This window comes from Panthera onca, chromosome A1, assembly GCF_046562875.1.
Source record: "Panthera onca isolate mPanOnc1 chromosome A1, mPanOnc1 haplotype 2, whole genome shotgun sequence".
NCBI classification, from domain to species: domain Eukaryota; kingdom Metazoa; phylum Chordata; class Mammalia; order Carnivora; family Felidae; genus Panthera; species Panthera onca.
The window spans coordinates 205,386,286-205,411,709 of record NC_138339.1 but is presented as its reverse complement, the minus strand read 5'-3'; the positions used below and the strand labels follow the sequence as shown (position 1 = coordinate 205,411,709).

The following is a 25,424-nucleotide window of genomic DNA, read 5'->3' as shown; positions in this document are numbered from 1 at the left end:
TACTAAGTCTTCTTGTCACCAACACATGCTCTACTCTTCCCTCTTCCTCCCAAATTTTTCAACTGTGTTCTCTGGAACACCAATCTGACTAGCCACATCAACTTCCTGAAAAATGCATCTTCCACTTTGGTTAGAACTCTAAAGTTCCAATGTGAGGTCTGTGAACAATGCTTCATGGGCTCAGTAACATGTTTAAAAATATTAATTTTTAAATTTTCTTTCTGTTATTTTAAAATATGACTTTTTTAAAAAGTTGCCATATTATAAGAGTATCATCTACTTAAAAGGTCTAGGTTGCTTTGTGTATATAATCAAGTACTATAAGATCATCACTAAAACCATATTACGATGTCTAGAATTGTTTTCCATTGACAAAAATTAAATAAAAGTCTGTTTTGTGATTAAAGAGATGTATCATTGCTTACTGTAAGCCTAAAGTTACAGAAAACTTCAAAGGAAATAAATTATAAGGATGCTTCCATATCCTTTGGTTTTACCACAATATTTTTTGTGCTGAAAGATTTGTATGAATGGAAGCATGAATCTAGCAAACATAAATGTTTACCTTGAATTTTTGGACTGTTTTTGGTCTTTGGTTTTGAGTGTTTTTTTTTTTTTAATGAAAACACTGCATTGGAATGATGAAAACATTACCAAAAATTCGCCAAGCCAGGAATCAAGATTTATCCTTGAATTTCAGTGCCTTTCACTCTTCACCCCATGCTTATTTACCTTTTGACTCCTATGGATTGAATCTCCTAAACATCTCTCAAATCCATCCATTTTTCTTTATACCCACAGGCATCACTCTGTCCAAACCAATGTCATCTATTAATACAGTTACCACAATATTTTCTGTGGCTGTAGAGTTACTCCTCACTACCTTCAATACTGTATTCAGCTAGGATGATTCTTTCATTACAAACAAAAGATAAAGAAAGAAAAATAGAGACATCACTGAGGTTGTTTTTAAAACTGCAACTACTTACAAATTCTGGAAGACAGATGTCATGGAGGGAAAACTGTATTGAGGTAGAAGAAAACTAATCACTTTGTTTATGGAAGACTGAAGTCCTTGGAGTTAATTTGTACTATAATTGCAAGTAAAAATACTGTAATGAAGAAATGTGAAGGTGTCTTTTGGGGCAGTGAGAATTTGTTGATGTTTGGTTTGATTTGGTTTTAGTACTATAAAGATTTATTTCTGTCTCAGAGTTTTCATCTAACTTTGGTTGCTGAGGCAGAGTGGATTCTGTTCCATCAGCTGCATGGGCCAAGCCTGACAGGGATTCCACCATTTTGGTGATACACCATCGGAAGTTTATGCCTTCTTCAGCTGCGACTGCAGAGGGTGCATAGCACATGGGGTCCTTACACATTTTTGGTCCTTACATGGGAGTGATCCTTTGATCAGAATTAATTGGATGTCCCACCCAAAAAGCAATGAGGTTGGGAAACATGGTTTTCTATGTGCCCAGAAAGAGGAAACTGGATCATAGTAGTCTTTCTATTCATCATATATTCCAGTCACCTGGCCTTGTTTAGAGAATTATCTTACCCACCAACTAAGGGAGACAACCCCATATCATACTAAACACAGAAGCAGGTTATTTCTTTTCTTGTTCAGGACACATACAGTCATTTTGATCCTATCCTAAGTGATAAAGACCAGTCCCATCACTCTATCCTATGGCCACCAAGGATAGCTCCTTGACTCACGCAATGATTTGACTCATTGCATTTTTGCTGAACCACACTCTTTGTATGTGAGGATATGAAAAAGGAGCAATTCCTCTGGGATCTGAAAGCAGGTAAAGAAAGGTAACTGTGTGGTCTTTACAAAAAAGCTTCCTGCCATTGAGAGAACATATGGAAAAAGTGATGTGACTTCCATGTACAGAATCAGAGTTTCATCTGCAAATATATATATAATGTGTGGTGATGTAGGGAGCTTCATGATCCTGGACATGGTAGGAGGATTTTATTTAACCTTGGGGAAGGTGTGAATCATGGCAGTGACTTGGCTTGTTTCGTTTTGCTTTGTTTTTTAATGGTAGGGTATGTTCATTTGTCAACTCTTTAGCCAGAGAAAGGAGTTATTTCTTTGTTTTCTTTGGGATTGAGATTCATGGGGTAGCTGAGGCTGAGGAAAGGGAAGAGGTAGGAGAAAGGGTTCTGCTCTGAAGAACAGATCACAGATTGCATCGACCTGTGGGATGGCTAGAGCTAAGAGAAGAAGTCAGAAACCCTTTACGACAGATAATGACAAATGAACTGACTTCCAAGTTTTCTTTTTCTTCTCTGTAATCCTCTTATGAAAGCCTCACATATTTAGTAAAACATGTTAGTATAGCCTTGGAGAAGGAAATAAACAGGCTCTATTTATGCTTGAGGCAGAACAGCATGGGGAGAAGACAGCAGCTTGCAGAACCATGATAGAAAGCCCAGAAGGGTTCATGAGAAGCCGCAAGCACGAGTAAAGAGTGAACAGTGAAGGGCAACAACTGGAATAAACAGAAACCCTCCTTTTCTGGAGACAAAAATTTGTACTTTAAACAGATGAAACATTTGTTTGACAAATTTATATAGTCTGTGACTAACATTGTTCTAGGTGCTGGGCATAACAGGTATGAACAAAACTACCATAGCTCAGGCTTCATGGAGCACAGGTCCCTGTGAAAGAAACAGACAATAAAGAAACAAGCATAAATTATGTCATATGATGATAAGAGCCTTGGAGAAAACAAAGCATGTTTGTAGGGAGTAGCATCTGCTGGGGGAGGAGGCTCCAAGCCATTTTATAAAAGGAGATTAAGGGGACCTCTGTAAGAAGATGACATTTGACAGAGATCTGAAGGAAGTTGTGAGTGATCTATACAGATGTCTGCAAGAAGAATGTTCTAGGCAAAGGGAACAAGTGAAAAAGACTGGAGACTGGAGTGTGCCTGATATTTTTGATAGCTAAGTAAAGAAAGAAGCTCCATATGTCCATGTGACTCACTGCTATCTCCATCAGTATATATTGGCATCAAATCTTGTTTTCCACTGAGAAAGTCATTAACTTCATCAGAAACTGAACATGATTGGCCAGCTTATCCTAAAGTTTCACCAAAAAATGGAAGCAGATTGTGAAATTCTTTACATATATACCAGAGCTTTCTGATTTTCCACAGGACAAATCATGAAGCATCTGATTATCCTCCATGCAAATATTTATCTTTTTTTTTTTTTTTGACAGAAAAAAGAGAGACAATTCCAAGAACAGTTTTTCAGAACAGAGTCCATTAATGATTTGCCTTACTTGGAAGCCATATTTAGACACATTCATGTGGTATATCATTTTACTCAAGGTCTTACCTCATTGTCAGAGATTCTATTGCAAGAATATGTGCATTCAGAGAACACTGGAGATAGAGGACAATATAAATGTCATGGTAATAAAGTGTTTCTACAGCCTAGAATTAAGAATGGCAAGGCTTTAAGCTCTCTGAAAGCATAAAGTTGCAGATATTCCTGTAAATTAAAAAACAAAACAAAACAAAAAATTTTGAAGTTACTCCTACTCAGGCAACCTTGAAATTAAAACATGAATTCATTATAATTTTCTTACTGACACTGGCAACATTCGTGTCACAGTCCTTTTTAAAGGTAGTTTCTTTGGTTTGAGGACAAAGGAAGTGATGTTACATGAATTCAGCTATTCAACACGGAGGCTTGGATGACCTCTAGAATCCCCTACGCAAGCCCATCTTCATCTGGCAAAGCGAACTATGAGAGGCTCGGTTCCACTTCCCAGCTCAAACTTTTTTTTAAATTTTTTTTATGTTTATTTATTTTGGAGAGAGGGAGAGACAGAGGGAGAGACAGAGACACATAATCTGAAGCAGGCTCCCGGCTCTGAGCTGTCAGCACAGAGCCTGACGCGGGGCTCAAACTCACGAACCGTGAGATCATGACCTGAGCCGAAGTCAGATGCTCAGCTGACTGAGCCACCCAGGCACCCCCACCTCAAACTTTTAAAGTCAGAGGGTTCCATATGTCTTGCCATCAAAATAAAGATAAATGTCTAAGAAATCCTTGGACAAGTACATTTCTGCATCAGTCTTTCAACATTTCTCTCCTTTCCCTTCTTTCCTTCCTTCCTTCTTTCCTTCTTACCTTCCTTCCTTCCTTCCATCCATCCATCCTGACTCTCACTCTCTCCTTTTTGTGAATAAACCTGAGTTTTCCCATTAAGGTTGCTTTAAAGCACATTAAAAGTTACTTTTAAAATTTGAATAGTTTGGAATTATGTTAATTTTTTGGGGAAATGACCATTCCTTCTTTGTATGAAAATCAAAGATTGAAAGATGTAGTTATTTGCAGAGATTGATTTTACATTCTGTCTCTGAAAAGAAATCAATTTTCCATTCAACAGAATACATTGTATGCAATTTTTGTGTATATATGTGTTTACATGCAGTTTCTTGGGAACAAGTCCGTGGTTTCCATCAAATCCTCAAGTACCTTTCAAAGGAATCCAAAAAAAAAGTCCAGGCCTACTGCCTGAAAGTGAACCCCAGCTCTGTTCTCAGAATAGTTCTGCTGTTTCCAGTGGAGTCTGTTAATTTTCTCAAACTTCACAAACCTCGGCATTGGGATATGGTCCTCACTGACACTTCCATACCATCTCTCAGCCATCATCCCGTAGCACGGTTACCCTTCTGGCGTCACTGCCCTCCACCAACTTTCTTTTCATTACCCTTCATTTATTATAGACTTTAGAGTCTAATTCACAGTTCTCCTCTCCATTCCAGGTTCTGCTAACATTCCCAGAGACTTGAGCATACAGGTGGACAACATATCCAAAAGCTGTCCCCAAACCTCCCTTTATTTCCATAACTGCAATGACCTTCCCTCCCATTCTAAATCTGCTGCCCACATCCCATGGATATGCCCTGTTCCTTTGTCATTGTTTGAAATGTTCATCTATGATTTCCTAAATGTGAACATCACAATTTGACAAACACAACTCCTATCCTTTCAATTTTCTGACTCAGCTACTCATATAATACCTATAGCTGTGAAGTAGCCCAACAGTTACAGCAAGAGCTCTGGAAGCAGATGACCTAGGCTGAAGACCAATTCTGCCATGTTCAAGATGTATGAAGTTGGCCAAGTTTCTTAATCTCTCTAAGCTTCTGTTTTCGTGTTGTGTTTTTTTTTTAATGAAAATAGCAGTTGTTACTGAATGGATAATATAACCCATAACGTTTAGCATGATGCTGCTGAGGAAACATGCCATAAATCATAGGCATTTTTATTATTGTTTGACCTTACAAAGACTTCCAGTCACTCACTCTTCTAGTGTCTTCTATATTTACCCATTTCTTTTTTTTTTTAATTTTTTAATGTTTATTTATTTTTGAGAGAGACAGAGCACGATTGGGGGAGGGGCAGAGAAAGAGGGAGACAGAGAATGAGAAACAGGCTCCAGGCTCTGAGCTGTCAGCACAGAGCCCGACGTGGGGCTGGAACTCACGGACCACAATATCATGATCTGAGCCGAAGTCAGACACTTAACCAACTGAGCCACCCAGGAGCCCTTATATTTACCACTTTCTAAATGCATTTGCCTCCCTCTCTGTCTTAACCAGTGTGGTCTTTCACTCTCCTGCCAACATCCTCAGTTCTTTTTCTCCACTGCAGTCTCCTTGCAAAACCCCAGCCCTAGATCACCACGCACACAAAAAAGCACATGACTTCGTATGCTGTCCTTAGCATAGCGTTGGTGTCTAGCATTGTGAATGAATGAATATTATCATAAATTCAAGGCCCTGTGGCACCCTTAGAGCTGCCCCAAAGTATTACTTCCTAGTGTCCTAGTCATCTCTCTCCTTTTTTTCCACAGCATCTCTTTCAAACTCTCTATCATCTTCAAATCCCAACCTCTACCACCCAATGTCTCAAGAATTGCCATTTATGTATTGTCCTCTCATGCCACTGTCCTACTCTACTGGACCTTCTCCATCAGCATTCAGTCTTGCAGGAGTCTCTTTACTATCCAAATGAAAACAAAACCAGAGCCCAAAATTAAACACCTTTCCTCTTCACTTCCTCTCCAGTTATTGCCCTATTTTTCTCCTCCTTTCCCATCAAAAGTTCTTGAAAGAGTTGTCTAGACTCAGTCTATAGTTTGTCACCTCCCCTTTACTACTCAATATGATTTTCAATGTCACCAGGCAATTCAAACCATTCTTGCCAAAGTTACTTGTTACAACAGAAGCTTGGCATTTGGGCAGCCACTGACTTTTGACCTCTAGATATTTTTCTTGAATGCTTTCTTCCCTTGAGTTTTTTTAAAATAACAGTTTTATTAAGATGTAATTCACATACCATAAAGTTCATCCTTTTAAAGAGTCAATTCAATGGTTTTTAGTATATTCACAAAGTTTTGCATCATTCACCACTATCTAATTTCAGAATATTTTATTACCACCACCCCTCCTCCCCACAAAAGTTACCCTGTACCCATGAACAGTCACTCACAATATACTCCTTCTCTGGGAAAGATTAATCTGCTTTCTGTCTTTGTGGATTTGCTGATTCTATTCACTTCATATAAATGGAATCATACAGGGGCGCCTGGGTGGCGCAGTCGGTTAAGCGCCCGACTTCAGCCAGGTCACGATCTCGCGGTCTGTGAGTTCGAGCCCCGCGTCAGGCTCTGGGCTGATGGCTCGGAGCCTGGAGCCTGTTTCCGATTCTGTGTCTCCCTCTCTCTCTGCCCCTCCCCCGTTCATGCTCTGTCTCTCTCTGTCCCAAAAATAAATAAAAAACGTTGAAAAAAAAAAAATTAAATGGAATCATACAATATGTGGCCTTTAGTGTTGACTTCTTTCAGTTAGCATATTTTCAAGGTTCATCCTGTTGCAGCATGTATCAAAAGTTTATGGCTGAATAATATTCCATTGCATGAATATATCACATATTGTGCATCCATTAAACTATTGATGGGCATTTGAACTGTTTCCACTTTTTGGCTATTGTGAATAATGCTGCTTATAAACATTGATATAAAGGTTTTTATTTTTAAAAACTATAAACAACTTAAACAGCCATCAATAGGAGTCTAGCAAGAAATTTCATGGTATATGCATAGATTGAAATGCTTTCTATTAATAAAAGAATTTCTAGGTGATACTCTTGTGGGTTGTTTCTATTTTTTTCTTATACTTTATTCTCATTTTTTTCTGAGAACATGTATATGTATATGAGAAAATATTAATGGGGACATTTTCACTTTAGGAAGGATTTTATGTTTATGTTATGATCAGATAAAATCAGATCAAACCAGAATCAAATTAATACCCACCGCCCATATCCTCCTAAAGAACAATACCTTAAATCAGAATCCTTCCTGGGAGAATTAATGGACATGTAACTCTCCACTGACAGTCTCCTTTTGTTGTAAGCCATTTTGGTCATTGCTATGGCCTTTCTGGTGGAGAGGAGGTGAAAAGAAATGTTGTCAGGGCATGGAGGAACTCAAATATCTTGTAAACAGTGTTTATTTGCCTTGCCTACAGGCTAAAAGCAAAAGGCCCTAAACAAAGGAGAGAGGTAAAAGCAGACCTCAGGGAATTAGGAGAAATTGTCAATAGTCTCTGGTATTTACTTCTGCTTCCTTTGTCTGCTTCTTCAGCAGCTTGTGTTAATATCAAAAGGAAAAGCAATTTGATATCAAACTAATGCACTTGCTGATTAAAAAAATCACCAAAACATATCCCCAGTGTCTGGCATGCACCAGAAGCCATTGCAGGAGCCTTAGATAATAAATACCATTATCATCTTGTAAACTAACTCATCAGAATCCTTCAATAACCCTGTTCAGGGGGATTCCTGCATCACCACTTTATAGGTAGGGAGACTGAGGCGCTGGAAAATTGAGTCCTTTGCTCAGGTCAGCAAAATTTGTAAGTGGTAGGCTGGGTTTCTTAGCCAGTTTTCTCTATTCTTGTAGGTTCTTTTCTTTTCTTTTTTTTTTTTTATAGCAGTTTTACTTATTTATTTAAATGTATTGTATTTATTGTGGTAAGAACACTTTACATGAGATTTACCTTCTTAACAAATTAGAAGTATACAAGGCATTATTGTTGACTATAGGTACAATATTGTAAAGTGGATCTCTAGAGCTTATTCATCATGCTTAACTGAAACTTTATACCCCTTGGTTAGTAACTCCCTTTTCCTCCTCATCTTGGTCTCTCCCAAAGCTGAGGCAAGAGAATAACAAAGAAGGAGACTTCCAAAGAAGTGAGTATCTTGGAAAGCAGGAGGTCCCACTAATCGCTTCTTTATAAAAGCAAATTTGGAGGTAAACACTCCTTTGGGAAGCAAATATATTGGGTCACACAGCCTCTGTTTGCCCACAAAGCCACTGTGCCAGGAGAAAAACTCCTCTTCTGTTGGTTCTGAAAAGATCATCCTAAACAGAGAGGTCTGCAAGTTGTCTGGGTGACTCTGGGGAAAGTCTTTCACCACAAAGGGGTAGTAGCACTGTTCTTCACCAGTAATCATTAAGGGACCCTGGAAGAAGTAAAGTGATAATATATCTCCCAATATAAAAAGGAAATGGTCTGCATGGATTAAAGGAGGTCAACACAGTAAAACCATGCTAGTAAGACATTCAAGTTATTTTTGCTGCTGCCTCTCTTTCCATCCAGGAATCTGACATTTTCGTGTTCTTGCTCCCTTCCTGCTATCAGCTCAAAGGCTGATCTGAAATCAATCATTTACAGCTTAGGGAGACTGTTTCAGAGCCAAGGTAGACCTCGCCGAATCACTCAGGGGCCCATCCCTAGAAGTTCCCGGGCTAGAGAAGTACATGCAGCTCAAGAATTTAATACACATGTGCAGTGGAATTGCTTGCTACTATTTCCTCTATTTTTAATACTTTTATGACAAGTGTATGGTTTTTTGCTACAAAGGGTCAACGACATTTTTGTGGACTGGCATGACAAGATAATGATTATTTTTTAAACATCATTTCAAAGGGGGGGTGTATAACTCAAATTTCAAAATTATTAACATTCGTACTTATAAAAAACAATGTTTCTAAATTTTGAATTACATGGATGCTAAATCAGAAATCAAAGGTAGTTAAACACCACAAACTGCTCTTGCAGAAACATATTTGCCTTTGGAGTCAGAGTCTGAATATTACTGCTGAAAGTAATGGGAAACCACAGAGGTCACGAGGAAGAGTGACAAAATAAAAGTGACATTTACAGAAAATCAATTTGTTAGTGGTGTGGAGAATGAACTAGAAAAAACAGAGGTGGAGCAAGCAAATTAGAAAACTCCTGTTGTATACAAGCCACAATACTGCATATTTTACACATCTAACCTCACTTTCTCATCATGACAACAATCTGCTGTAGATATTTTGACATTCGTTTTATAGTTGAGAGAACTGAGGCTCAAGGAAATAAAATAGCTCTTTCAATGTCACATTGCTATTCAATATAAGTGCTAATTTGGGGAAAGAGAGAGTACAGAATAGACTTATGACACACTAGGACCTAAGATCAGTTACTTTGATGATCCTCTCCCTTGAACAGTGCTTCTAACTTGGCCGATCGCTGGAAACACCTGAAGAGCTCTTAGACTACGGAGTCCAGCATTACACATCAGAACGATTCTGATGATAAGTCAGTTTTGAGAACCTCTGCTGTCATCCAGATGACCTTCTGGTTACTGAAAAAGAAACTAAGCCCAAGGGATAGTTAATTCATCATTTGATCTATTAAATTTGAGATAGTGGCAGGGCACCCAGTAGGATCTCTGCATAATTTCGCTGGAGATAGGAGACCAGAGCTGGGAAGAAATGTCAGAAGTAGAGAAATATATTTTGGATTTATCTGCATGGAGGTGATAGTTGGAGTCATGAAATGTCTTCCAGGAAGAAAAAGAGGGGGGAAGGAATAGAGACTGAGGGCAGAGGTGGAATGGGGGGAGGAACTCACAGGTAGATATAACTGAGAGCATTTAGACAAAAGCAGAACAAGGAAGATAAACTGTCGTGACTATAGTTTCAAGGACATTTGTGTATTAATGATGCCTGTGGTATATACTCACTCCAGTCTTCCCTCTGACCTCTAGTCTTAGAAACCCTACTTAAAACACCTCTGTTAGTGGGGCACCTGGGAGGCTCAGTCGGTTACGTGTCTGACTTTGGCTCAGGTCATGATCTCGTGGTTTGTGAGTTTGAGCCCCGCATTGGGCTCTGTGCTGACAGCTCAGAGCTTGGAGCCTGCTTCGGATTCTGTGTCTGCCTCTCCCTTGTTCTCTCTCTTTCTCTCTCTCTGTCTCTCTCTCTCAAAAATAAATAGACCTTAAAAATTTTTGAAAAAAAAAAAAAAAAAAACCTCTATTAGTATAAAGACTCTTCAAACTCATCATGTCCCAGAATGAACCCAAGACCTCCTCCTGTTCCAAACCTGGTTTTCATACAGAGTTCTTTTTTCCAGTGAATGACATTTGTATACTCCAAAAATGTATGGTTAGTATCTTTGCCTCCATATCCAATTCATCTATAAGCCCTAAGACTTTACATGAATATCTCTGAAATTCATCTATTTCTCTTCATTACTACTGCCACCATCCCAGTCCAAACTACCATCATCTTTCCCCTGAACTGCTGTACTTAATCCCTAACTGGTTTATCTACATCTGTTCTTGACTCTTCCTAATTGGTTCTCCACACTGAAAACAACATGGCATTTCAAGTCTGATCTTGTCACTCTCTAACTTAAAATTCTTTAGTACTTCCCATGGCTCTTACAATCTTACGAGACTCTAAATGACCTGGTTCCTGCTTACCTCTCCAGCCTCATCTTGCACATTCGCCCTTTGTTCAACAGACCCTTTACACCAACCTGCCTCTATAGTTTTGCTCACACTCTTTATCTGTCCCTAGAATCCTCCCAGTGTGCCCCTTCCCCTCCTACACACACACAAACACACACACACACACACACACACACACACACACACACACACACCCCTTGTCTTAGTTGACTTCCAACGCACTCTTTCTGAACACCCATACGAATAAATTGTTGCTGGAAACCTTCACTAACATACCTCCCTTTGTCTGTTCCCTTACCCCATTATACCACCTCATAGCATAATGTGACTTTACAGTTTTATCAGTGTGTAGTTATACATCTATTTGAGATTATATGACTTTTTCCTTCTTTAATTAACTATAAACTCCCTGAGATAGTATTCCTAATATTAAACATGACTTGCTGGATGGTAACAACAAATATTTATTGAATTTGATCTGCTGCATTGGACCAAGAGGCTGTCAACAGAATTCAGCTTAAAGTTCAAAAATCAAATTTCAGGATCATGTTGGGGTCAAACTAGAGGAAAGGTAGCCCTAGGGTTCTGTGCCTCATGTTCAATGCCTCACAGATGTGCAAGTGAGACAATCTGCCTCAAAGAAAGGAAGCAAAGACAGTCTACCACCTCATAGTACTGTTGTAAATATTAAAGTATGCAAGACACAGTATTTTATAAGCTGTAGTAGCTGTTGTCAGAGACTTGGGTTAAGCCTATGTAATGTGATATAAGATTAATGAAAGTAGAGAAAGGCTTTCATTCAAATTCAGCACATAGAACAGTGCCTGGCATGTAGTAGAGCTCACTAATTGTTTGTCAAGGAATAAGTCGCTTTCCCTCGTAGTAAAATAAGTTAAGTTAATGGAACACTTTGTTGAATGACTGAATCCTAATCTCTGAAGCATACATAAGTCCTTACGGGAATTTAATTTAAAGATTCTGAAAAATAAGATAGAGTCACTTATACAAAGGAGTGTTTAAAAACTAAGATGGTAAAACACACAAATTATCCCTGTAAGATAACTTCAAAACCTATGTCCCTAGTGAATTGCAATAGCAATTCTTGTCACCCTCTAACTTAATCCTTGAAAACCAACTTGTGCATCATTTCCTCCAGAAAGCCGGTCTTGACTCCCCATGCTGGGTTAAGTACGCACCACAACCCCCAACACAAATAGAGCTACCACTCCCTAAACTTCTGCAGCACCGCAGAAATCTCTAACCAAACTTTGTCCTACTGCTTTGAAATTCACTGATGTCTTTCCACCACTCTTTAAGGTCCTTCAGGTCAATGAAATTATCTTATTCTTCTAATGGTTGCTAATTCCTAACATAGTATCTGGCACTTAGTAGATGCTAAATAAGTTTTTGTTGAAGTGAACTGAATTCTTGAAGACTGTCATAGATGGTATCAATTTTATAACCTGATTCACTCATGCATTAGGTTTCGGCCAGTTTCCAGCTAATCCCTGTCCATACCTGTAAGGAATGATAACATATCATTTCATAAAGACTTTCTGGACCATTTTCAGGGTACCAAATGTCATTTTAAAAGAATTCTGATCAATACTAGTTTAAATTAGATATCAGAAAATCCAATGCATACATAAGTGTTTGCAGTATTTATATAAAGCTAAACTGAACAGTTTCTTCCATTTCCTTTCCTTCGTTTAGCATGACATTTTAGCTGATATCCCTGAACTGCTGGGTAAAGCAAATGCATTTATATTAGAGCCAGTATTCCCCCATGAGATTCTGCCAACAGGTGTTCCAGCTTCTTGATTCTGTGTACATTTTTCCCTTTACTTACTTTATTACTAGAATTAGAATTCTTTATTAACGTATTTACTCTGATTGCTATAAAGATTGGATCTATTTAAATAAATAAGGCTCTTTTAGACTACATACAGAATGAAAATTTAAGGATCAACTGCTCCCCAGCATTGTATGATGTGTGGTCAACAGATAACATCCTTGTGTTTTGTTGTTTGTTTTTTTTTCCTACACCTTCCCTCAGCTCTGAGGTTCTAGAGGAGAAAAAAGAGAGCCTAGGAACATGTCTTTATATTCACAACTCTCAATATTCCAAACACAGAGGAAAATCCTGCTCTAAGAAATTATAGCTTAATTCTCCCCTTCCAAATATGACATACCAGCATAGGTCCATATATTCCAGATAATCCTCTTCAGTAAATAAATAACTTGTGTTGGATAACACAAGTGTAACCATATATTTTTAAAGTACCACAATTCACAGAAAATTGTCTTACAGAAACAAACAATGGGAAACGTATAGAAATATTCGATTTATTTCTCTGAGCAGGCACCTCCCCAGAAGAGAATAGATTGCAATATCTTTAAGACATATGGTTTGTCTTTGGAGGAGGAGGGTGGGGGTGAGGGGAGAGTCATTTTTCAGTAGTCTTAAATTGGCAACTTTAGTTACATTTGCAAAAATATTTATGATTCATAAAATTTTTTTAAAGTTTTCTTTGCCGTGTACTAATCTTGAACTCTCCTGATACTGCTTCATTCTTTCCCAAGAATTTTGTATTCTATATTGCTAGACACACACACACACACACACACACACACACCCACATTTACTTCCCTGACTGGTTTCAATTGTATTCATTATCTTCTGTCTTTTTTCTCCCACATCTCTTGCCCCAACAGAAGGAACATTCTTACACGTATTATTTTGGATTAACCGGTTGAACATCCTCAATGATTATTGCTCTGCAGCGCCCCCTGCTGGCAACATACATGATCCAATTTATCTGTCCCTTCCCAGCTGTGCCTGTCAAGCCTGGTGCTTAATCCCGGACGAACCACGCTCCAGCCTAGCCACAAATGACCCGCAAGTTCAGCAGATCCTGGAACGGGGCTGCCTAACATCTGCAGGGTAGCAACTCTTCCTTGTTTTCAGTGTGGAAAGAGAGCACCAGAGGAATGCATAATTTTTATGAGTCTTTATTTTCCTCGTGTCTAGAACACATAAGAAAAAAAGAGGTAAAGAGGTTTGAAACTGTTTGTGACTAAAATGATAAAAGGAAATCAATGCAGCAAAACATAGACCACCTGAAAATCTTCAGTTGAAGCACAAGTTGTGACATGATGTCAAAGAGGCATTCTTCTCAGAGAGAAGGCATATTAAATTATGCTAGTGCTGACTGCTCTTCCAAGGACTGTTGATAGATGCTTAGGAGAAGAAAATCTTCCTGTCTGGTTGACCTTAAAAGCTGTCTTACCCCAGGCCTTAAACGTTTAAATGTGAACATAAAACATTTTTTCATTGATCCCAGGAAAAAAATATATATTTTCAACCTGTTCTCTTTAGTTGTTGCTTATCATCTGCCCATGAATATAAAAAGATATAAGTGCGTGTACAGAGATAGATAGGTAGATAAATATATTAATTTTCAACCAAAGAATAAATACATTTATCATTCAGAATGACAGAACTAGAGTGGAAAACACCCAGGTGATTGCAATTTGTTTTGCCATGCACCCATGAAAACTCCCTATAGTGGAAAGAAAATAGAGCAGGCAGGTTATGATAATAGAATATACCTATTTTTCCTCACATTTATCATTATATGTAAGCCAGCCTTCCCAAACAGCTTAAAATGTACACATTTTGTAATAGGAATACAATTCCCCCGGGACTGAGTTGAATGGGGTGGGGGGAGGGCGGTGGGGAAAGCTGTGGAACTAATCTACATGAATGTGAATCATGTAACAGAGAAAACAAGTCGTTGATTGGGAGAAATAAAAGAGAAGAACGATGGAGACAGGAAACAGGACACATAAGGCAAACCTATTTAAAGATTTGGAGAAATCTATCTCTAAAAGGAAGGGTGAATAAGCCTAAAACAATGGGAGATACATTCTTTTTTGTATGCAGTCTCAACAGGAGCAACATCCCTTCAAAAGAGTAACCTCAGGGCTACTTCTAATTCAAATTTGATGAATAGCATAATTTTACTTAATAGAAAATAATACCACCAGGTGTGTCAGTTACCAAGAGACTATTAACCGAGCCAGGGATTCCAGGTGGATCAGGTTATGATTTTTGCAAGCTTCTCACTTAGCGGTATCACATGATGGACAAACCAGGGCACCCAAGAAGAGCAAAGCATGATTGGTGAGGGTAGTGCCTATTCTAATAAAACAGAATCATCCCAATGCATTTTTGTGTTTCATATTTAAAAACCAAAGTTGACCCCAAAGAGCCATCTTGATATAACAAAGCAACACAATCCAGGCTGATATAATAGAAGCCTCTTAGGCAAAGCTGCCAAACAGTTGTACCTTTTAAGAAAAATAAAGGCAAAGAAATCAAAACAAAACACTGTATGTGGCCTCAATACAAAAGATAAACTTTCAAGTTGTGACAAGGGACTTTGACTTACGGCAAACCTTGACTTAAAGAATCAGTGTGCAGATGAGAAACTGTTAAGTCATCTGACCTTCGTCTGTACTCTATTTGGCAGACGCTCACAAAAATACTACCCAAGAAATATCGCTCCCATAAAGCAATGCAAAAAAGTCACTAATGTATTACCGTATCCGGCAAGGGAAACGCTCTAGAATTTATTCATTGTTAATGAATTACCAATAGTAGGAGTATATTTATATGCATTTGGGCCAAAAAAAATATACAAATAAATAAATAAGCTTTCATTATGCCAATGGGTATATGCTTCTTTGACAACCTTCTTGGCAGTGACTATAAAAGCAGAATCTTGGGGGGAAATGTCATGAGGGCCCGGCTTATTAAATTTTGTAAATCATAAGGCTTGTCTGCAAATGCAGAGCACTGCAGCTGATTTAGTCGTTGGCCTAGAAACTCTGCTGTTAGGACCATTAAACAGGTCCCGAGTTTAAGTTGCACAGTAAATTATACTCAAAAGAAACAGAGACTTTTGTCTCCTGTTTTTTTGTCTGTGGTATATGAACTGGCTGTATTGCTCTAGCCCTGTGAGATGGTGTTGGATATTCACAATGATGCATCAAGTGTCTATACCTTGATAGAGCCCACCTGAGACTACTGTTGAGTTCTCCTTTGAATATCAAAAAAATGGAGAACCAAATTAAATTAGGCTTTTCCTATTTGAAAAACCTTCACAGCTAGAATAGACACAACCAGTAGTCTTTTTAGGGTATGCCAGCTTTTACAGTCACTTTCAACAAATAGCTATCATTAGAAATAGCAAGGACAATGCAGTTGATCGTTTAAAAATAAAGGGTTGTCATTTTGATTTTTTTTTCTTAAAAGGAATAATGAATTGCCTATAGCTACTATGACTGAAACACCCCTTTAGAGGCCACAAATAAATGAGGCCATAAAGAAAGCGTAGTCATATGTCAAAGAAACCCGATCCAATTAATCACTCTCTGCAGTAACTCTGTCATGGAACTTTCTAATGTTTTGTTTCTATTGCAGTGTGAACTGTTAGCTGGTAATTTGGATCCTACTCAGTTATTTAATATCAGATAAACTTTTTCAAAATGAAGGGGTTTTTTTTCTTTCATTGAAGAAATTTTCGGAAGTGTCTAATGGCCAAGTTATAAATAGCCGACTATTTCATTAAAAAATGGAAAAGGAACTCTTTCCTGAAACATAGAGACTAAAAGAAAGTGGTTTGGAGTATGTAACACAACAGGATTGTGTTTATATTTTGAAAACAAGCATTACTGGAGAGGAGGGAAGATGGCAGCTTAGGAGGACGCTGGGCTCACCTTGTCCTGCTGATCACTTAGATTCCACCTACACCTCACCTGCCAGAAAACCGCCAGAAGACTAGCAGAACAGATTCTCTGGAGCCAAGCGCAGACGAGAGGCCCACGGAAGAGGGTAGGAAGGGCGGAGAGGCGGTGAGCGCTACACGGACTGGCGGGAGGGAGCCGGGAAGATGGGCGGCCTGCCAGCAAAGCAGAGCTGGCAGAGTCTGGCTTGCAAAAGCGGAGGGGCCAGACAGAGTGTGTTCTGACAGCGAGCAGGACTTAACATCTGGAAAGTTACAAGTTAACAGTTCTGCTCGGAGAGCGGGAGGGCTGGAGGACAAGGGGAGGGAGAGTTGTTGAGCCCCGGACGACAGAGCTCAGCTTGGAGGGGAACAAAGGTGCTCGCCAATGCCATCTCCCTCGCCCATCCCCCAGCCAAAATCCCAAAGGGAACCAGTTCCTGCCAGGGAACTTGCTTGCACCGCACAAACACCCAACGCTGTGCATCTGCGGATCCATTCCTCTGGGAGCGGGTCCTCCCGAAGCGGATCACCGAAGCAGATCACTGAAGGATAAGCGAACTGAGCCTGCCCCCCCCACCCCGCCACCCCCCCGCCCCCCACCACCCTCCCCCCGCCCCGTGCACCTTGCCGATCCACCCCAGCTAATACACCAGATCCCCAGCACCACAAGCCTGGCAGTGTGCAAATAGCCCACACGGGCCACGCCACCCCACAGTGAATCCCGCCCCCAGGAGAGGGGAAGAGAAGGCACACACCAGTCTGACTGTGGCCCCAGCGGTGGGCTGGGGGCAGACATCAGGTCTGACTGCGGCCAGCCCACCAACGCAAGTTATTCAAGACGGCACAGGGGAAGGGCCCTGCAGGTCCTCACCACTCCAGGGACTATCCAAAATGACGAAATAGAAGAATTACCCTCAAAAGAATCTCCAGGAAATAACAACAGCTAACAATCTGATCAAAAAGTATTTAAACAATATAACAGAAAGTGAATTTAGAATAATAGTCATAAAATTAATTGCTGGGCTTGAAAACAGAATAGAGGACAGCAGAGAATCTATTGCTACAGAGATCAAGGGACTAAGGAACAGTCAGGAGGAGCTAAAAAATGCTATAAACGAGCTGCAAAATAAAATGGAAACAACCACAGCTCGGATTGAAGAGGCAGAGGAGAGAATAGGTGAACTAGAAGATAAAATTATAGAAAAAGAGGAAGCTGAGAGAAAGAGAGATAAAAAAATCCAGGAGTATGAGGGGAAAATTAGAGAACTAAATGATGCACTAAAGAGAAATAATATACGCATAATTGGTATTCCAGAGGAGGAAGAGAGAGGGAAAGGTGCTGAAGGGGTACTTGAAGAAATAATAGCTGAGAACTTCCCTGATCTGGGGAAGGAAAAAGGCATTGAAATCCAAGAGGCACAGAGAACTCCCTTCAGACGTAACTTGAATCAATCTTCTGCATGATATATCATAGTGAAACTGGCAAAATACAAGGATAAAGAGAAAATTCTGAAAGCAGCGAGGGATAAACGTGCTCTAACATATAAAGGGAGACCTATAAGACTCGTGACCGATCTCTCTACTGAAACTTGGCAGGACACAAAGGAATGGCAGGAAATCTTCACTGTGATGAACAGAAAAAATATGCAGCCGAGAATCCTTTATTCAGCAAGTCTGTCATTTAGAATAGAAGGAGAGATAAAGGTCTTCCCAAACAAACAAAAACTGAAGGAATTCGTCACCACTAAACCAGCCCTACAAGAGATCCTAAGGGGGATCCTGTGAGACAAAGTACCAAAGACATCGCTACAAGCATAAAACATACAGACATCACAATGACTCTAAACCCATATCTTTCTATATTAACACTGAATGTAAATGGACTAAATGCACCAACCAAAAGACATAGGGTATCAGAATGGATAAAAAAACAAGACCCATCTATTTGCTGTCTACAAGAGACTCCTTTTAGACCCGAGGACACCTTCAGATTGAAAGTGAGGGGATGGAGAACTATTTATCATGCCACTGGAAGTCAAAAGAAAGCTGGAATAGCCATACTTATACCAGACAAACTAGACTTTAAATTAAAGGCTGTAACAAGAGATGAAGAAGGGCATTATATAATAATTACAGGGTCTATCCATCAGGAAGAGCTAACAATTATAAATGTCTATGTGCCGAATATGGGAGCCCCCAAATATATAAAACAATTAATCACAAACATAAGCAATCTTATTGATAAGAATGTGGCAATTGCAGGGGACTTTAACACTCCACTTACAGAAATGGATAGATCATCTAGACACATGGTCAATAAAGAAACAAGGGCCCTGAATGATACATTGGATCAGATGGACTTGACAGATATATTTAGAACTCTGCATCCCAAAGCAACAGAATATACTTTCTTCTCGAGTGCACATGGAACATTCTCCAAGATAGATCACATACTGGGTCACAAAACAGCCCTTCATAAGTATACAAGAATTGAGATCATACCATGCATACTTTCAGACCACAATGCTATGAAGCTTGAAATCAACCACAGGAAAAAGTCTTGAAAACCTCCAAAAGCATGGAGGTTAAAGAACACCATACTAAAGAATGAGTGGGTCAACCAGGCAATTAGAGAAGAAATTAAGAAATATATGGAAACAAACAAAAATGAAAATACAACAATCCAAATGCTTTGGGACGCAGCGAAGGCAGTCCTGAGAGGAAAATACATTGCAATCCAGGCCTATCTCAAGAAACAAGAAAAATCCCAAATACAAAATCTAACAGCACACCTAAAGGAAATAGAAGCAGAACAGCAAAGACAGCCTAAACCCAGCAGAAGAAGAGAAATAATAAAGATCAGAGCAGAAATAAACAATATAGAATCTAAAAAAAAATGTAGAGCAGATCAACGAAACCAAGAGTTGGTTTTTTGAAAAAATAAACAAAATTGATAAACCTCTAGCCAGGCTTCTCAAAAAGAAAAGGGAGATGACCCAAATAGATAAAATCATGAATGAAAATGGAATTATTACAACCAATCCCTCAGAGATATAAGCAATTATCAGGGAATACTATGAAAAATTATATGCCAACAAACTGGACAACCTGGAAGAAATCGACAAATTCCTAAACACCCACACTCTTCCAAAACTCAATCAGGAAGAAATAGAAAGCTTGAACAGACCCATAACCAGTGAAGAAATTGAATCAGTCATCAAAAATCTCCCAACAAATAAGAGCCCAGGACCAGATGGCTTCCCAGGGGAGTTCTACCAGACGTTTAAAGCAGAGATAATACCTATCCTTCTCAAGCTATTCAAAAAAATAGAAAGGGGAGGAAAACTTCCAGACTCATTCTATGAAGCCAGTATTACTTTGATTCCTAAACCAGACAGAGACCCAGTAAAAAAAGAGAACTACAGGCCAATATCCCTGATGAATATGGATGCAAAAATTCTCAATAAGATACTAGCAAATCGAATTCAACAGCCTATAAAAAGAATTATTCACCATGATCAAGTGGGATTCATTCTTGGGATGCAGGGCTGGTTCAACATTCGCAAATCAATCAACATGATACATCACATTAATAAAAGAAAAGATAAGAACCATATGATCCTGTCAATCGATGCAGAAAAGGCCTTTGACAAAATTCAGCACGGTTTCTTAATAAAAACCCTCGAGAAAGTCGGGATAGAAGGAACATACTTAAACATCACAAAAGCCATTTATGAAAAGCCCACAGCTAACATCATCCTCAATGGGGAAAAACTGAGAGCTTTTTCCCTGAGATCAGGAACATGACAGGGATGTCCACACTCATCGCTGTTGTTTAACATAGTGTTGGAAATTCTAGCATCAGCAATCAGACAACAAAAGGAAATCAAAGGCATCAAAATTGGCAAAGATGAAGTCAAGCTTTCACTTTTTGCAGATGACATGATATTATACATGGAAAATCCGATAGACTCCACCAGAAGTCTGCTAGAACTGATACATGAATTTAGCAAAGTTGCAGGATACAAAATCAATGTACAGAAATCAGTTGCATTCTTATACACTAATAATGAAGCAACAGAAAGACAGCTAAAGAAACTGATCCCATTCACAACTGCACCAAGAAGCATAAAATACCTAGGGATAAATCTAACCAAAGATGTAAAAGATCTGTATGCTGAAAACTATAGAAAGCTTATGAAGGAAATTGAAGAAGATATAAAGAAATGGAAAAACATTCCGTGCTCATGGATTGGAAGAATAAATATTGTCAAAATGTCAATACTACCCAAAGCTATCTACACATTCAATGCAATCCCAATCAAAATTGCACCAGCATTCTTCTCGAAACTAGAACAAGCAATCCTAAAATTCATATGGAACCACAAAAGGCCCCGAATAGCCAAAGTAATTTTGAAGAAGAAGACCAAAGCAGGAGGCATCACAATCCCAGACTTTAGCCTCTACTACAAAGCTGTCATCATCAAGACAGCATGGTATTGGCACAAAAACAGACACATAGACCAATGGAATAGAATAGAAACCCCAGAACTAGACCCACAAACGTATGGCCAACTCATCTTTGACAAAGCAGGAAAGAGCATCCAATGGAAAAAAGACAGTCTCTTTAACAAATGGTGCTGGGAGAACTGGACAGCAACATGCAGAAGAATGAAACGAGACCACTTTCTGACACCATTCACAAAAATAAACTCAAAATGGATAAAGGACCTGAATGTGAGACAGGAAACCATCAAAACCCTAGAGGAGAAAGCAGGAAAAGACCTCTCTGACCTCAGTCGTAGCAATTTCTTACTTGAAACATCCCCAAAGGCAAGGGATTTAAAAGCAAAAATGAACTACTGGGACCTTATGAAGATAAAAATCTTCTGCACAGCAAAGGAAACAACCAACCAAACTAAAAGGCAACGAACAGAATGGGAAAAGATATTTGCAAATGACGTATCGGACAAAGGGCTAGTATCCAAAATCTATAAAGACCTCACCAAACTCCACACCCGAAAAACAAATAATCCAGTGAAGAAATGAGCAGAAAACATAAATAGACACTTCTCTAAAGAAGACATCCGGATGGCCAACAGGCACTTGAAAAGATGCTCAATGTCACTCCTCATCAGGGAAATACAAATCAAAACCACACTCAGATATCACCTCACGCCAGTCAGAGTGGCCAAAATGAACAAATCAGGAGACTATAGATGCTGGAGAGGATGTGGAGAAATGGGAACCCTCTTGCACTGTTGGTGGGAATGAGAATTGGTGCAGCCACTCTGGAAAACAGTATGGAGGTTCCTCAAAAAATTAAAAATAGACCTACCCTATGACCCAGCAATAGCACTGCTAGGAATTTACCCAAGGGATGCAGGAGTACTGATGCATAGGGGCACTTGTACCCCAATGTTCATAGCAGCACTCTCAACAATAGCCAAATTATGGAAAGAGCCTAAATGTCCATCAACTGATGAATGGATAAAGAAATTATGGTTTATATACACAATGGAGTACTACGTGGCAATGAGAAAGAATGAAATATGGCCCTTTGTAGCAACACGGATGGAACTGGAGAGTGTGATGCTAAGTGAAATAAGGCATACAGAGAAAGACAGATACCATCTGTTTTCACTCTTAGGTGGATCCTGAGAAACTTAACAGAAACCCATGGGGGAGGGGAAGGGAAAAAAAAAAAAGAGGTTAGAGTGGGAGAGAGCCAAATCATTAGAGACTCTTAAAAACTGAGAACAAACTGAGGGTTGATGGGGGGCGGGGAGGGAGGGGAGGGTGGGTGATGGGTATTGAGGAGGGCACCTTTTGGGATGAACACTGGGTGTTGTATAGAAACCAATTAGACAATAAATTTCATATATTGAAAAGAAATAAAAAAAGAAAAAAAGCATTACATTCTATAATTGTCATGTAGTTTTAACACTTAATTAGCTAAAAATAAATTTGAAATTGCCCATATTACACTTAAATAACCTGGGAGTATGTTTTAAAATCATTATAAAAAGAAAACTATGTTATTCAGCATCACTTCTAAGTTAGAGCCCTATGTACAGAAGATACTCAATAATGTTGGCTGGTGATACGCACAATTCTGCCCATTCTACAGACTGTAAACATAAAATTCAACTTATTTTTCCATGGTAAGTTAACCTAAACTGGTTACCATTGGCAATTTACATCTATGAAGCCCTCTTTAGGGCAAAAGAAAATTTATGTCAAGCATTTATAGTCTTCTTACTGTCCCCCAAGATTCTGAATACCTAATACTTCACAATGTAATGCAACAGAACATATCCTGCTTAAATTCATTGAAAAAAATTTTTCCCACTTGGACATTTTTTTATGTTAAGACACAAGAATCTAGTTTGGACGATATGATTAAAATGTGGTTGATATCGATAGAAGAAGGGAAGGGCAGAAATCAATATTCTGAGAGCTAATAAAGACAAATGTTCTGTGATTCATCAGGGAAGAAATAATGGATGAAAAATTGAATATGATTCAGCAGTGTAACACTGTCACCAAAAGGCAAATGCTATATTGGATTGCATTAATAGACATATCATGTAAAACAAGCAAGGTAATTTTTCAGCAGCGGCAGTTCTCAACACTATTAGTTAGGTCAAAATTAGAAAAGCACCTGTACTTGGGCCCAAACATTGCACAAAAAGTTGTATAGAGTTCACAGGAGAACAACAACATACATGAAGAAAAATAAATACGTTATAGATAGATAGATAGATAGATAGATAGATAGATGATAGATAACTAGGAAACATAAAGTTTAAAAAACCAGACTAGCTTTCAGAGATCAAGAGAAAAACAAAGCCAAGACCAGATAAGGGAAGACATAATAACTGTAAAATCAAATGCATAAAGGGAACACGATCCAAAAAGAAGATAGGGTTCAGTTGCTTTTATCAGACAGTGGGAGAACCAACAACACATGGGCTCCTTGTTTCAGACAATGATTGACATTAAACAGAAAGGAAAATCCCTAACACATAGCCAGGCTTACAATGATTTAATGGTATACCTGGGATCCCAGTCATTGGATGTATTCAAAACAATTATTATACTCAGTCTTTCAAAAGTGATCTGGATTGATGAGCACACGGCTGACAATGCCTTCAAATATTTATGGTTGTTTTATGGTCTATATAATATAACATCTAGGCAGATTACTTACTGAAAGGGCAAAATTGAAAAAAACAGCTGGAGATATTCAGCTTAAAGTTACAAACTCCAGGGATCGCTGAATCCCCACTTTATAAAAAAATAAATTATCTCAGAATAAAAAGATAGGGAAAATATTAGCTAATTTTATTGAGAACTCACTATATACATCAAGTACTGTCATATATTTTTTACTCAAAAAAATCTTATTTAGTACCCAACAATCATAAAAGCTACATACTGTTATTACCTCTGCTTTACAAAGTGGTATATATGGAAATTAAGTAATTTTGCCTGCAAGGTCCCATGGTCAGAATCTGAACTCTGACAGTCTAGCTGCAGGGCTTAGAGGGCTATACTGCCCCTCAGTAACCTAGAAATTTACCATGGACTCTGAAGGAACTAAATAGAATGGGCTAGAGTGACAGTATCAGCAGATAATAACAGTTGGTGACTAAAGAAATAACCTTATGATGCAGAAAAGAAAATTATAATTAGGAATAAGGACAATTTTATGCTTCATGAATGAAATTAGCATTAGAGCACATATTGTTAAAAGCTGGGAATATTCTCTTTAAAGACTTTCTAAAAGTCACAGTTTAGATTTTCATCTTTTTGTGATGATCTGTGAAATTTTTTTTCTGGATGTAGGTAGGGTATTATAGTAAGTCCTCCTAAACTCTTCTATAGCATATGATTTACATAAATCATAACATTGCTTTGGAAACATCACACTAGGGGACTTCTAAGGGAATATTTAATGTCTGTCTAATATAGATTAATTTAATTTTTAATTTCTACTATAGATTAATCTCATTAATAGAGGCAGCTGGCTACATAATCATATCCCCAAATTTTGCATCTCTTGGGTCCCACTGAAAGAACAGACAGTTAGAAATGGGAATAGGAAAGCAATCTAGAACATGGTCATGATTATATCAATTATCTAAATTATATCACTTATACTATAAGCACACCAAAATCAGAAACATTATTCAAAGATGTATTTATGATATAAGAGTTATACCTGCAAAACAGACATTACATTCATGCTGCTTCTTATAAAAATCCAATGATTATAAATAATTTCCTCTTGCTATATGGCTTCCAGATATTTTAATATGCCTTGGTATTCTATTTCTCTCCCTCCTATTTTTTCCTCTTTCCCTGAACTGGTATCATTGAGAGAATATTTCATTTCTGGACAAAATAATGATCTTACACTTGATATAGGACTTCTTTCAACTTTTATCTCCATTACCACTTAGAACATGTACACAGTAGCTCCATTCCACTGGGGATGTTTTCCTACCTGCTCTATTATTCTGTTCTTCCCCACTGCGTAAGGATCTTGAAGGACATTTCGAACAATATCATATACTTTCATGATGGGCTTATTCATCTGCCCATTGTGGATAAAATTGCATAGATAAGTGATGATTCCCTTTCTGCTCAAGGAATTTTCTCATTAAAACTCCTATTTTGGAGATTAAAAACTTTTGTCCAATGTAATTTTTAATTCTTACATATAATAACTGGTGAATTTATGAATTGGACACTAGAGTCAAAAGCAGTATGCTT

General features: G+C 38.5%; 1 protein-coding gene across 7 annotated transcripts in view; it reads right to left on the bottom strand.

The window, feature by feature from the left end:
* LOC132682007 (uncharacterized) overlaps positions 1–25,424 on the bottom strand; it is a 157,283-nt gene that overhangs the window by 70,228 nt on the left and 61,631 nt on the right. For 2 of the 7 annotated variants that reach the window (XR_013550091.2, XR_009611391.3), the window contains exon 3: positions 7,382–7,480. The exons of the other annotated variants lie outside the window; for them this stretch is intronic. The gene's annotated coding sequence lies outside the window, so the exon portion shown is untranslated. The remainder of the gene's footprint in view (positions 1–7,381; positions 7,481–25,424) is intronic. 7 annotated transcript variants of the gene reach the window in all.